The following is a 15,401-nucleotide window of genomic DNA, read 5'->3' as shown; positions in this document are numbered from 1 at the left end:
TTTGTGAATTTCTGGGCTCTGCAACCACATGAAGTAGGAAAGTCGTTACCTTTATGTGTTCTAAGTGATGTTAATAAATTAGCAGTTTTCTTCTTTAAGCTTCTAGTAAGTTCAGCTTAATTTAAAGAGAAATATCTGATAAAATTTGGAAAGCTTAATTTTAAATCAGCCTTTTTGTGGGTTTAAGGGAAAAAAAAAGTTTGGCCGTTGTATCTGAAAGGTTGTCTGAATGATTAGCAAGATCAGTAAGTATGTTTGAATACATTTTAACTAGGTCGTGCCAAAGTGCTTTGATGTCCATTCTTCTAGAGAGGTGCTGGTAAATCTGTAGCTTACGTGCACTTTAAATGCAACTCACATTTTAGAATCACACAATGCGTCCAGTAGTGGGATCACGTTGATGCGGTGACTGTCGGTTAATAGAAGACCCCAGCTCCTGAACCAAGTCAGCCAGCAGCAGTGAATTTTGGCTGGATATTCCACCAAGTCTTGTTCAGGGAGGATTCTGAGCACTTTGTCTTTTCAGGATATGTGATACGCTGTGTGGATGTTGACCATGTTAAGATTTTGGTATGCGGCTTGAAGGTCTAAGAAGATTAGCCTTCTCTGTTCTTTATTACTGATCTCCAGAAGTATTTCACAGAATTAGGGGTATTAAGTTTGGTGCTCTAATAAGATCATAATAAGTTCTAAATTCTTTTAAGAAAGGGACAGGCTATTTCTGTTCGTCAGCTCTCATCTAATGCAGGGCAGAAAGCACAATTCTTTTCAACCTCTTGTTTGAGCTACTACTTTTTGTAAGAGTTTTGGTGCTTCAATTTAAAGGGAATGTGAGACCAAGAATCCGTTACCTCATTAAATCGTCTGTTTCAATGGCCGATTCCTTTAGCTGTTAGACACTTACAGGTTTAAGAATTCCTTTCCCTTTCCTCATGAGCTGAATTTATCTAGGTTAAACTCCTAATCGCTGGATTTTGTTATGCCTTGCAAGTGTAAGAAGCAATGCAATGTCAGAAATCCTTTCTTTTTTAACATGTTATGTCCTGCTATCTTCCATGCTCTGTTCTTTTACTACATTGCTTCTACAGATTTCCACTCTTCTGTTTTCTTTTGGAGTGAGGTTTCTGCAAGGGCTAGCAGTAGATAATTAACTTACTACTCTGGAGGAAGATCATGCTTGATGTTAGAGTTGATGCTTGAATTTTTATTATTCGTTCTTGACTGTGGCTGTATTAGATTAGGTTTGCATGGAGTCAATGCAGTAAGTAAATGAGGATAAATAAACTTTCACTCTTATATAATTGTCCTGTTCATTTGCCAAGGTAATTTCTCTCTTTTGGTTAGTCCATATAAGACAAAAAGTGACATCACTTTACTGTATTTCTGGTTAGTATCTTAATAGTTAAAAGGGACTGTAAAGCTGCAGACTGTTTTATCCATTGCTTATTAAAATGAGTCCATGTAGTCCATGGAGGAGTATATTGTTTTTGCACTTAATTCTTTTATCTTTCCAAAACTAGAAATCACCAGTCACTTTTTGTCTAAGTGTTTGACAGGAAAGCTTGCATGTATTTGACAAGTAAGCTGCTCTTTGCCTTTCAAGGTACAATTCCCTCTTTTGTTTAAAACAGCTTTAGATGTCAAAAAAAATAAAAATAGAAAATGTATCTTTTTTCAAGCTTTGTAATGTAATGCTACAACAATTGTAAGCACTTGTATTTATTACCCTATCTAAAACAAAGGAGTGCTTAGTATTTTTAAATACCATGTGTTTGTATTGTTGATGTAAAAATTTTATCAGTTTAAAAAAGTTCTTACTTCTGATTAGGTCTTACCTCCTGTGAAAGGGTTCCAAGGTCAGTGCTCTGTGTTTACCTTCAGTAAAAACCCAAGTGCTGTGGGTTTGGATCTCTCTGAACCACGGATGTTTGTTCATCGTTTTGAGGATGTCTGGTCTGTGATACTCGAATCACTTAAATTGTGGGTGTTTTTTGGTCTTTTTTTTTTCCTCTGATCTCTCGCCAGAAGCTATATGGTTAAAGTATGAGCAGTAGTAGTACTTAACTTCTTAACTTTGGTTACATTGCTTTTTTTCAATAGAAGTAAATTTAATAACTGCAGGAGCATGGGACCCTTCATTGGCCATTATTTTGATGTGTTTCTGCTTAGGCTTTTTCCTTATAAAATAGCTCCTGAAAGGAGACTAAATGTTCTTTTTTTTTTTTTTTCTTTTTTTAATTAAAAAAGTGCCAAGTTTTATTAGGCTAACACTTATGATAATTAACATTTTAAGTATTGCGACCTCAGTGAATAGGGAAGACAGAGAAAAACATTTTTTTTCTTAATGCCCTTTTTCCTACCACACTGTCATTGTGAGTATACTGTTACTTCCACTGATTACTTCCAGTGGTTACTATTAATTCAGTGATTTAAGCTGAGAAGTGCACAGTGCCCTCTGCTCTGCTGGAAGCTTTTCCTATTATGTGTAAGGTCAGGTAGTCCACTCCCTACTCCTTACTGCAATTTCTGTGCTTGGGCTGCAAGCTCTTGTACTGGGATTTTCTTGACTGCCATACTTTATAGTTTCTTGAACCTCCCAGACCTGATCATGGTGAGGGTATCTCCAAGGAATGCAGATATTCCCTCTTTCTCTGGGATGCCCTGCCTGACCCATTCATCTTGAAGAAGCATTAAAATGATTGTGAACAAACAAGCAGAATGCTTCCTGCCCCCCAGTACTGTAAAAAAGAATGGAAGGTTCCTCTAAAAAATACGAAGCTATACATATCTGAAGATGTCACTAGAATTCACAAAAGGCAGGGCTTGGAACAGTATGTGTGTTGTCCCTAAGAAATACTAAAATGAACATATTTTGTTAGGAAAGCTGGATTACTTTTTTAGGTTAAGAATAGATGAAGAGAGCTGATGTTTGTTTGCAAGATTGCAAGATTTTTTTTGGAAGTTGGAGAATTGTATTCTTCAGCTGTGGAACTAATTAAAAAGGCTATTCCATTTGTTTGAGTTATGTTTTCTCAATATCTCCAGATATAATATTGTATCTATATAATATTAGATATAATATAATAAAATAATATAGATAAATATTCTTAATTAAAAAAGTGTTAAAAATAAGTATTCCATCCCTGGTATTTTTTTCCCCCATTTCAAAGTTTTGACTGGTGTTTTGTAAGGATTAATGCATAGAGATGGGGAAAGAATTATTTGACAAAAGTGCTAAAAGGCTGAATTGCTTTAATTGATTATGCAGATTTATATCTTGCATTCCAAATATATAGCATATTTCAGCTGCAAGTTTGATAGTATCTGTACATATTAATAAATTTAACTTTATACATCATTTTGGGGTTGGCAGATATCAGGAAAACTAGAGTCTGGTGAGACTGCCTTGTACAAGTTACTAGATCAATGCAGGGGCTAAAATATTCTTTGATTTAATTCTTTGATTGCACCTTAGATTACCTTGTATCTAATCTAAGTATAACGAAAGATGTTAGTTAAAAATATTCTGATTAAGTAATTGATCTTTGTGGAAAATCCATAATGAGTTAAATAAAAAGTAGAAAATGTGATATTTTAAGATGAATTAGATTCTTTCTCAATGTTAGGATGCAAGGGAAAATCAAAAGGAAGATGTTCTTATCTAATGTGAAGCACTTGCGTTTGAATCTGAAACTAAAGAGACCTTCGTTTTTCTTTTAAACAGTTACTAATTTCACTGGTTGCTGGGCTAGTGGAATTACTTGTTAACCTCCAAGCCAATGATGCAATTGTGTTTTGTTTCCTGCAGTCACGGAGAGGGTAAGCTGTTCTTGAGATTTGTTGTGAGGTTATGATATTTAAAAATGTACTTCTGTTTGTGTGAAAGATAATACACCTTGTACAGTTGGATGTTATGCATTTTAGATTTTTGCTTTTCTTTCCCCACAACAAAAGTATTTAAAAGTGCTGTTTAAATTCTTGAGGAGTTCTCTTATTTCAGAGTCACGAAATAGCTGATACTTTGGAATGTATCTCTGGAGATGGTCTAGTCCAACCCCACTGCTTAAAGCAGGGTCAGCTGGAGCAGGTTGCTCAGGTCTGTGTCCGGTCTCCGGAGATGGAGACTTCACTGACCTGCCCAGACCGTTCTAGTTGATAATCTACATGTATTCATCTTCTCTTGCTGACTTTATTTTGGTTGCAATCACTACCTACGATTGTAGGATAAAATTAATTATAAAGAGCAACTACCTCTGTACAAGCAATCCTTATGTTTTGACTTCCTAAAAGAACAACAGTCTGGCACAAGATTGCTTACTGGACATTCACAATATTTGTCTATTTCTTCCTCTTCCTTCCTTTCTGAAGCTGTTTTCTTCTTAAAATTCTGCAAAGGTATTTTCAGCTATAAGTTTTTTATGCAGTTACATTGGAAAAAGTCTTTGCATTGCTCAGCTGAGCATTTTGAATACACACTACAAACTTGGAAATAATCCCAAGATCTTTTAGGGTTCATTTTTCCTCTGTTTTGAATTTCTTTTCTGTATTATAATACGTATTCTGCTGTTACTTCTAAATGAATCTTAAGATGACTCTTCTCAAGTTGGTTAATCTTTATTTTAGAATCTAGCTTTAGTTCCTCACTGCTGGCAATTTACCTTCTTCGTAAGCTTTGTAAGTGTGAAAAATCATCAGGCTTCCACATTCAGTAACAGAGTCGCTCTAACCACATTTCAAGAAGGATAAATAACATTGCATCTGTCTCCTAAGTTTGTTCTTGTTGGTTTTATTTTGTTTCCTAACCGAATGAAATGAGTGGGCCTGTAGCTTGCACGTAGTGAAGGAAGTCCCCTAGTACTGTCTCTTCCTGCCAGGGAGTTCTCTGTGATGAAGAGCCAAAATTATAGTATATGAAGGCTTCAGTACTGAATAAATCTCCACTTGCAATGAAATTGAAAAGGGTGGCAAATTCTATTAAGAGAAGTTTAATTTGAGAATAATCTGCTGATTATATCAGATGAGGAGATCATATTTATTTATGTATAATTATATGGAGTATATGAAGAGAAAAATCACCCAAATTGCTCTGATCAATCCATACAGACAAAAAAATAAGCTCTTGGAGTAAGAGTAGTGAAGATGAAGGTGTGGATGTAGGAGTAAATAGTAAGCAAGTCTCATGATTTTGTATCTCACGTTTTGTAATCCATGTGAACAGAAGTTAAGAAAGAAGAAGTAAATTGGCACAATAATTAAGTATACCTGTGGAATACTACAAAATTTATGTCCTTGTTCCAGAAAAAGTGGGGAATGGATAGTTTTTATGGATAGAAAAATAAAACTATATAACTGAAAACAGTGAACTTGAATAGAAAGCTAAAGGAACGTCATTTTGGATACTTTCATAACACAAACATTAATAACATGTTCCATGAATGGATTTCAGTTTTCTGGTTGAAGAAAATAATATATATAATTTGTATATTAATAAAGGTAATTAAAAAGTTATGGATGAATGAAATGCTTTCTAAATTGTTTACAGTCAATATTCTAAAAGGTTTGGAACTAAATTGGATGAAGTCTCTTGAGATTAGTGTAGATGAATGCTAGAATTAGAAATAATTACTAGCTGTGGCTTGAACACAATAGTATGCAAAGCATGGGGACAAATATTGAAAGAAAAGACAATTAACAGAATAGAGCTAGATGAAAAGGGAAGATGAGATAAGTGCAACATGGGTTTGCCAAAGATTGTTCTCTTAGTCTAGGTTTGCTTATTAACTGTTTCGGTGAAGGAAAGTAAATTTCCTAATGGAATGTAGTCTGGGGAGAAACTGTTCCCAGACTTCCAGCATTTTCTTGGCACATAGAAAATTGTATATTGAGTTAGAGAAAATATGGGTAACAAGGAGAGCCATTCAGTGGAAAAGGAAGTAGCTGAAGGGATGAAGTGACGGGAAATTGTGATGTGAGGAAGAGTATTAGGCTGCAGTAGAGACACCATTAATGCAGTGGATTACATCTGTTATTCATCTTGGGCGTTTTCAGTAGTGACAATGTCATAAAAAGATAATAGATTATAACAAAATTTAGGTCACAAAGTAGTGTTATAATGGGGGTCAGAAAAAATGTGCAAGAACTTTTTACTTGGGATGCTGGAGCAGTAGAATGGGATAAAGTATAATAACACTAAAGGATTAAAACCAGAATTTCTGTATGGGAGATGGGAGCATATCAATTTGAAGAGACGTAGGTGCAAAAAGAACTGGAGCTATTATGTCCTTGCAAAATGGTTGCTGGACTGCCAGAGTAATGTGGTTAGGAGAAAGACAAATCAGTCCTATCGCAGAAAGTGGGTCCAAGAGAGAAAAGCAAGTCTTTGGTTCAGACAAGACGCTGGCAACACCTTATGTGTTATGTACATTATTCTGGTTCGTGATTTTCCTAAAAGACTTAATCAGAAGGGGAGCTGGTGCAAGATGTGGAGAATTTGTAAGCCTCTCACAGTGAAGTGCTTTTAAGTTAGCATATAAGACTCAGACTAGCAGGAATGTGTGGGAAGGTGTAAGGCTGCTTTCTGTATTCTGACAAAATAGGGCAATAACCGGGCTCTCTAAGCTGAGTTTATACTAGTTCAAGAAAACACAAGTATAAATTAGCAACATATACATTTAATTTCGAAATTTTAAGCATTGGAAGGGTGAGTTTTTAAGCAGCCTTCCAATAATGGGGAAAAAAGGAGGTCCATCTTTTTTTGTTGTTGTTAGGTGAAACTTAGAGGTTTCTATGGCACAGTTACCTGAAATACTAGAACACAGCATTTGACTGAAGAAATCTTGCCCATATGACCTAGTTCAGCTTATGAAGATGGGGTTCAGTTAATCAAATAATATATAAGCTTTTGTTAAAGAATGCCTTGTGCACACTGTGAATAATATTTGCAAGTTCTGCTTATTTGTATCAAACACTACTGTTATTGTAAAAGTTGGTCAGAGAAACTCTCAATTGGGAGTTCTAGAAAGCAGCATTCTTTATTGCAGTGCTGGGAACACAAGTGACTCATTTCGCAAAGGTGAGTGCCCCCAATACTTGCTGACAGTAGCTATATATTTAGCATATTCATAGCTTTCCCAGTAACTAATTATAATATTTGCATCCTAATTATGCATGCACTTTCTTGCTAAGTGGGGGTCTTTGGTGGTCGTCGGTAGTCTTCCTCACTGTGTTTATTGAATGACCTCGGTGCTTGTGCAAGCTTGCAAGGTCCTATTGCTGAGTTAGCATGAGTTGGTATGTCCTTGCTTCTGTTCTGTTCCAGTCTGACTCCACACTGGACGCCACTCTGCTGTCTTGAAGGCTGGCATCCTTGGTCTTATTTACTGTCTCCTTAGTTGTTATCAGTCCCATGATGTTCCTACCCCCATCAACCAAACGTTCCTTTCTCTCTCTCAACCAAACATTCCATTCTCTCCTAATGCCGAGTTAGCACTTGATATGTCCTTGCTTCTGTTCTGTTCGTCTGACTCCACGCTGGACGCCACTCTGCTGTCTTGAAGGCTGGCATCCTTGATCTTATTTACTGTCTCCTTAGTTGTTATCAGTCCCATGATGTTTCCACCCCCATCAACCAAACATTCCTTTCTCTCTCTGTGTTAGTAACAGTTTGGTTTATTCTACTGTGTTAAAGGTGCACACGCTATTGTTAGTTTAAGATTTAAGGTTACACTACAGAGACATTTAGTTGTTTATTTTTTTGTCCTTTCGTCCTAATTTTATTTTCATATTCTAAAAGCATTATTTCTTCAAGCTCTAATCCTTTGTCAAGAGGATTAGATCACTGTTACATGGGACCTGGAATTGTGAAGTTATTTGTTTTTGTTTGGGTTTTTATTCTAGCACAACAGGTTAACATTCCTTACAGTAGCATGCTTTCCTAAGAAGATAGTTGTAGTCAGTGAAATCTTAAAAATACTAACTTGAATTACTTCCTTTTAATCAAAACTGATGGTGATGGGAAGGTTCAATCTAAGTTGCGCATCCAGTGTAACTTGCTTTTTGAGTGATTCACACTTAATGACAAGTCATTGTGATAGCCTTTGACAGTGGAGTAAATTTCATGTTTCATATTATGAAAAAAGAATTGTAGGTGATATAAATGCCAATAAATGTAATACTGTTTATATTAGCTATATGGATGTATAAAAGTCATACATCACTACTGCTGAAAACTCCTTCATGAGTAATTTGTTTTCTTTTTGGCTTACATAAGGTACACTTTGTTTTTTGAGTGAATCTAGGTCAGTAGGTGGTTGAGCCAAAAGTAGACTTGCTTAGCTTGCTTTGAACTGAATCTTGAACTGAAAATAACTTGAAACTGTACATTGCCAAGAAAAAACATAACACTATTCTGGGGCCATAATTCTGAATAGCATGCTGAAATAGACACTGAGAAATTCTCATTTCCGTCACTGAATTTGTTACTGAAAGCATGGTGGGAATAACAATTTAATAAGGAACTTACTTAATTCATGCAAGATGTCCTTGAAATGATGGTATTCGCCTGTTCAAGTTTCTAATTTGTGAGTACCTTTTAAAGCTTTAAAATGACCAGAAGGCATTATGGAACAAGGTGAGGAAAGATAGTAAATATTTATTTTTTCATTCATTCATTGCTATAGCAAAGTAACTTCAACATGTATGCACATTATTTCTCCTGATGAATTTGCAGTTATACTTCAGTCTCTTTTTTAATTATAATTTTAATTAAGTTAATGTTCTCTTTATGGTTTCTTTTAGTCATTTTGTAAACACTGCATTGTGTTCCATCAAAGCTATGGTTTTTAACCCAATCTTCCCTGTTGATTTGACAACAACACATTTTTGTATGCTTACAATCAGTTGTGGCGTGTATGTGTGGTGTGCGCAATTTGATTTCCTGATTAAGGCATTGAAGCAGATCCTTATTTTTATGTAAATATTCTGTCTTCTCTTTAATGGAGTCTAAATAAATTAGTGAAATGAAACATATTTTCTGTGCTATGCATTTAGAAGCAAATAAATTTTAATTTGACTTCCTTTCTCACAGTAGTGTTTTCTGTTCAACTGATGCATTAGAGATTGTGTATTCCTAATGATTTATAACAGCAAGTACCTATCAGAACTTTTTTTGCTTCATTGAATGATACTGCATATTTTGTATTGACCTTTTATAGAAGAGCTACAGGATTAAATTAAACCTGGGAAATAGCTTACTTTGCATTCAGCTTAGCATTTGCTTTTAACATTACTGTGTTCTTATTCTACGAAACTTTTTTCCGATATTGGTTTAATTTCTTTAGTAGCTGAAACAGGAGTTTAAAATAACAAATCAATTTATAAGGAGTGCCAGAAAACTCCTACATTTAAGTATGAAAAGCCTTGGTGTTGATTACCACCGATATCTATTTGTTTCTCATTATTTTGAGATGGTTTCGTGGCTGTGTATAGTCTCCTCATCTTTAGTCTCATATGGAACCAGGAGACCCTTTGCATTCATATGGGAAAGATTTTCCCCTACTTAATGCAAGTCCAAACTGCTTTATTTCACAATGGCTAAACACTGTGTCTTTACAATCCTTATTCGGGAATTCCTGAAGGTTACCAGTTTCACTGTGGCATCTCCAGCCCCATACTGATGGTCTCAAGCCCCATACTAATACTGGCATTAAAGGCTTCTTATGCCACTGTCCTGTTGTATGCTGTTGCTTCTGCTGAGCTTTGTCTTTAACACTTAGCACCTACATCAGTGCTGTGACAGGGATTTATGTGGGTACCCGGGTACTTATTCATAAGAGGTGATTTCCCTGCGAGATCAGATTGAAGCCCTCTGAAAATTAAAATTAGCTTGAAAGATGGCTGTAGAGATAATTCTAAGAGCTGTTGGGAAGAACAGAGGAATACAGTCCTGTTCACCCCAAACACCCAGGGTAAGCTCTTTCAAAGAGATAAAAGAGATACCTTAATAAGTTTTTTTAGAAGGTGATGCTTTAATCATTCTGAAGATCCCCTAGAATAGAGGCAAGCACTAATCTAAAATTGCAGGAAAAAAATGCTGGTTAGCTAGATGTCAATATATTATGTTTTGATGTGCTTATGCACTGGAAAATGCAAGGTTATGGGTAAATCCAGTAAAGGTATGACAAGAAATCATGGTAAATCTCAGGGGATAACTAGTAAATTAAAAAACACAGCTTCCTTTGGTAGAAGAAATGTAACACAGTAGTCTTAGGATCTTCACTGTATAATAACATAATTTAATAACAACACTGTTATTCAGGTATTTTCCTATTTCCTGCTTAGTAAAATATATTTATTGGTACTGCTCTCTCCACACCTTTAGGTTTGGTGGGCTCTTATTTTGATATTCAGTTATCTAGTGTGAGGGTGGAACTAGGTGATCTTAAGGTCCTTTCCAACCCCAACTATTCTGTGATTCTGTAATTCTGTGATCAGAAGATGCTAATGACCGTGTATGTAATGATTAATCTCAGGTTTGAATTACTGGGTTTGTGGGCTGCTGCTGTTTTCTCTTAACTTCAGACTTGTACTTTCAGTCTTGCAGTCCTGAGCTTAGATTACAATATGAAAACTCATGAACAGCTATAAAATTAAAAAAAAAGATAAATACTGACATTACATCTGCATGTAATGTAGTATGTGATAGTTTTTCCTTTTTGTTTCCCTATTTGTTCTTTGATTTTTGCTACTGTTTTATTTATTAGAGTTTAATTTATTTAAATGTCTTGTAAGGACCTTGAAATACTGGAGTACTTTGACATTTTACATTCCCTGAACAGTATGAAATGGAAGAAAAAATACAAAAGGCACATTACAGTACAAAGCCAGTAGTTAAGAGTAGCTAGAGCTCATGTATAATTAGATACACCACGTTTGACATACAGGCTGACTGTTTAATGCTAGTTCAGAATGTTCTTCCTATTTATTCTGATAGTTTGGCATTTTTATTTTAACTTCAGCTGTACTGTGACCTAACATATAAAAAGAACAGTGATATCATCAGAGATTCACAGGAATCAGATCTTTTGCATACTATAAAATATTCTTCAGAGTAGTTGAAGAACTTTCTGTTCTTTAAAATAGTAAGATCATTAATTGATTTAGAAATAATGTTATTTATTATCAGGAAGTATGAACAGGTTCGCTCTTAAAGAATGTTAAATTCAAACTGTCAGTACTTTGCAATCATTTATATAAAAGCAAAGTGAAGGTGCTACAAGAACAATGTACTTGAAAATAATCACACCATTAATTGTTCAGGATGTACAGGGACATAAATAACAAGGGTTTTTCCTCCCTATATGCACTTGCAAATTTTATAAGCTCTTGAGAGCCAGAAGTACTTAACCAATCTTATCCTCAAACACAGTCAAGTACTTGATGAAGTTATCGTTCCATTTTCTTCCTTTGAAAGACTGTCTGGTATTTCTTCTGTCTGAGTTTCTGTGTATCCTTTTAAACCAAACACTCAAAAAGTTACTTTTTTATTAATAATGAGTTCTAAAATGTCTTTTTATAAAGTAAATGTAGGATTGTTAGCCCTCTTAAAATGTGGTCTCTTTGTGTTTGATAGCATAAAACCTTTAATAACTCTTAAAAATAGTGTTTGTTTAACATTTTAAATTCGTAGAAATATTTGCACCGTATCAGATCAAAGGCTTATCTAGCCTAATGTATATCCAAGACTCGCTTGTAGTAGATGTCTAGGGAAAACTGCAAGAACCAGGAAACTATGGTGATACTAAGCTGGTACATCCTCCAGTTTCTAACAATATGTGACTTGGGATTCTGAGAATGTTGAGTGCTATCTTTGTGGGTAGCCTTTGATGAAAATTTTAATCTTCCTTGAAATGGTCTAATGGCCTTTGAAATGTAAACTTCTAACACCTACGGTGTTTGATCAGAATGAGTTTCATGCTGGAATTGCCTGCTTTGAGAGGTACCTGATTTTGTTTTGAACCTGTTCAAACCAGGAAGTTTTACTTGTTATTCCCGTGTACTAGAAGTAATAACAAATGACTGATTGTGCCATTTGCTGTCTTATACCATTAATGATTTTTGCAATTTTTTTTGTTGTTGTTTAAACCTGAGAGGACCTGGTTGCTTTTTGCCCAATGCTGAGCTGCCATTTTATAGAATTACCTCTGACAGCTAAAGTCCATTCCTGATGGGTAAAGGTTCAAAAGTCATCTATACACAACTCCACACCCTGATATAAAGTGAATTTTCATCTTTCATTTTATCTCTTCATTAGACAGTGTCTTGATGTCCTTCAGTTCATTGCTATCATCTTTTATTCTCTGTATGCAAAGCTTATTACCTTACTTTTCACCTTGTTTTCCAAATCAGTTATGAATATATTAAACTGTATGAGCTCTGTGATAAGTCCCAGTGAAGTCCATGATCATTCTTTCCACTTAAACTGATTGCTTAGTCTTATTGTAAGCTTCTTCTGATGGAGTGGTGACTCACATGACGAACTTTCTTCTTCCATGCACCTTAGTTTCTTTGAAATATTCTGAGGACCTTGTTGAAATTTGGAAATCCACACTCACCAGGTCAACTGCGTAGCATTGGAACTGGTTCTGTCTTGCCTGTGTGTTTGTTCACATCTTCAGAAGAACTTTAATAAGTTTATGAGGCACAATTTCTCTTTGCAAGAGCCGTGCGAGTACTTTTTTTGACTTTGATTACGTTCATCCTTATGTTTGCAGTTTTATTTCATCTGATTATTTCTGACAGTGTGCTTGACAGGAATATCAATTTTGTCTGGCCTGTAGTTGCAGGGATCCCTTTTGTAGCCCTTGCGGAGAGTTCGGTTTGCAGTTTTCATTTTCTGTTCCTTTGCTACAAGGTGATTGTAAGTGAAAGATTACACACTACTGTTAATAATTAAACTACTGCATTATCTTCTTTAGAACTGTTGGAAGAATACCATCTGTTCCTGACAATTTGTTATATTAATTTTGTGGATTTGTTTGATAGCCTGTTCTACTAACGCTGTTTGAGACACACTGATGCTTCCGCTTATAAACATGGTAACTGATTTGTGAGTCTACCTAAGTTCCTGTGCTATGAAAAACAGATTGAAAAAATGGAAGTCAGTATTTCCCTTGCAGAGTATTCTAAACAGTTCTTACTTACTCTTACCGTTTGTTGACCTTGGAGTCTCCAGGAATTTTTCTCTTTAATGTACCAGAATTTTTCTAATCGTTTGAGCATGCTTGTAACTTTTTGAAGGAATACTTTCTTTGCTAATTATAATAGTTGTTTGAATTAAGACCATTATCTTTCCAGGTAGCATGAAGTCCACTTCTCTTTTAAAACAGTTCCTCTTCTTGAAATTAATCACAGTCATAGAGAGCTTTTTTACTTTGTTGCTCCTCGAAGGAAATCATGTCTGATATATTATGCAGACTGCTATAAAGTGGTCCTGTGGCAGATACTTTCTGATCTAAGTTCTGCAAACTGCTTATGATTAACTCAAAAGTTTTTCCTAGTAGCTTTTCTCTTAAGCAGTAATTTCATGATGTCTGTAGCATCTGTTTATTCTCATTACATTTCCCGGTATAATATTTAGCTCATCAGTAGAGGAATATTTGAAGACACCTTCTATATTTTATTTCCTCTGCCTCAGACTTTGTGATTTCACTTGGCATGTTGCAGCCACATCAGCCGTTTTCTGGGTGATGGTAGTAGAGATGTTAAGAATACTTTCACACTTAAACCTTAAATGTCAGTCCATGGGGGTTTTTTATGTTAATCATTTCTTCAGGTAACTAGGCTTGCTTCTCTTAGAGCAGCAGTTCTCTGGGGGGGTTGGCAATGGCTTACTCTGTCTCATATAATATGGATTCTTTTAACTTGTACTGAGATCTGCAAAGGTTGATGAAGTAACCACTGTCTTCCTGAAGGCAATCCCACACTTTTGCCAAGCTAAAGCAAAAGCTGTGTATAGCTTTCCTAGAGATCTGTAGAAAATGGCATACTCCTCGTGTGGGATTCCGACATTACTTTCAAAGAAAATTGATCTGCTTGTGCTCGCCTTGTCACAGATACATTAGATGGAAAAGCCTGAGAGAGTTACTACAAATGTTTTCCATTTAATTAGTAATATTCAATTTCAAATAGTTTATCTTGTGTACCATGTCGCTAATCCTAAGTGGAATTTTTCTGCCTCTTTCAAACATACAAAAAAGCCCTTCTGGAAGATAACGAGATTTTTTTCAGTATTTTAATACTGTGTTAGAATTTTTCTATCTGGAAGTGCATGCTCCAGGCATATGTCCATGACTGGGTGAATTTGGAAGTTATTGCAAGTTGGAAAGTCTATTCTCTAAACTTGAAATGAGTTGGAACAGAATAAAAAGCCTAACTGAAATGAAAAAGAAGATGAAAAAAGGATTAAACAGGGAATAATAATTTGGGAGAAGGTGGATGTGGACAGAATCTCAGAGAAAAAATATGGTGGATTTACAGATTTGAGAATTGAAAATATAGGTTATTTTGGAAACGGAGTGTAAAGAGCACATATGTGCCTTTTACAAAAGGCAGAAAAGTTACATTGCAGAGAAGGAGGAAAAGAGGTGAGAAGTACTTAAGATTTTGGATATGCTGATCAGTTAAATCTTCAGATCAGTTCTAAATGAGGAGGTTCTTATACTCATTAAATGATGTTTTGCCAGGTACAAAATGAGGGGAGGTGATTTTGTAATTTTTTAAATGGTGCAGTATCTTTAGATGATAGAAGATTTTGACTTTTGAGTATTTTTTTTGCATTTATATAGTTTTAGTAATCACACTTGTCAAGATGGGATTGATAGTTTTAAAGGGGAAGAAAAATGTTCCTAAAAATCAGGTTTCTAAAGTCATTCCTGACTTTCAAATGTATAGCAGTGCTATGTACGTTCTATTTGAAATCTCCCTCTTTTCTACCTCTTCAGTTTTTAGTGTTCTAATCTGTTTTAGCAAATGCAATGGAAGGGTAAAGAGAGAAGTGTTGTCTTGCAATTTTAAGCAAGAAATACAATTTTGGGTTTTATTTTAAATGGGAATTTCGGAGGTGACTGTAAATTTAAGGGTAGGCTATAAATGGATTTGTTTAGGAATTACTGCTTGCACTCTTGCAGTGCTTGCACTTTGCTTAATTGATATTACAGCTGCTGTTAGGCCAATCTACTTGCAAACAGTAGAATATATTGTTAGAATGGCCATAACTCTTCTGTTACAGGGTGGGAGCCATGATAAAAATGGAGAAGAGAGTTCATAAAAGTGGAAAAAAATGAAGATGTATTTGTAATTGAATAAAAGCTCTTTGATGATTCTAAACTAGACTATTAAGTTTA

The 15,401-nt window shown here is 35.2% G+C and overlaps 1 protein-coding gene across 2 annotated transcripts in view; it reads left to right on the top strand.

The window, feature by feature from the left end:
* The window catches only part of FUT8 (fucosyltransferase 8), a 121,937-nt gene that overhangs the window by 45,608 nt on the left and 60,928 nt on the right, over nucleotides 1–15,401 (top strand). The gene's annotated exons all lie outside the window — the stretch shown is intronic.

Source organism: Pezoporus flaviventris, unplaced genomic scaffold (genome assembly GCF_033815535.1).
Source record: "Pezoporus flaviventris isolate CSIRO_AGI_PZ_B2104156 unplaced genomic scaffold, CSIRO_AGI_Pfla_v1 ptg000035l, whole genome shotgun sequence".
In the NCBI taxonomy this organism is placed as follows: domain Eukaryota; kingdom Metazoa; phylum Chordata; class Aves; order Psittaciformes; family Psittacidae; genus Pezoporus; species Pezoporus flaviventris.
This window is presented reverse-complemented; position numbering and strand designations above follow the sequence as displayed.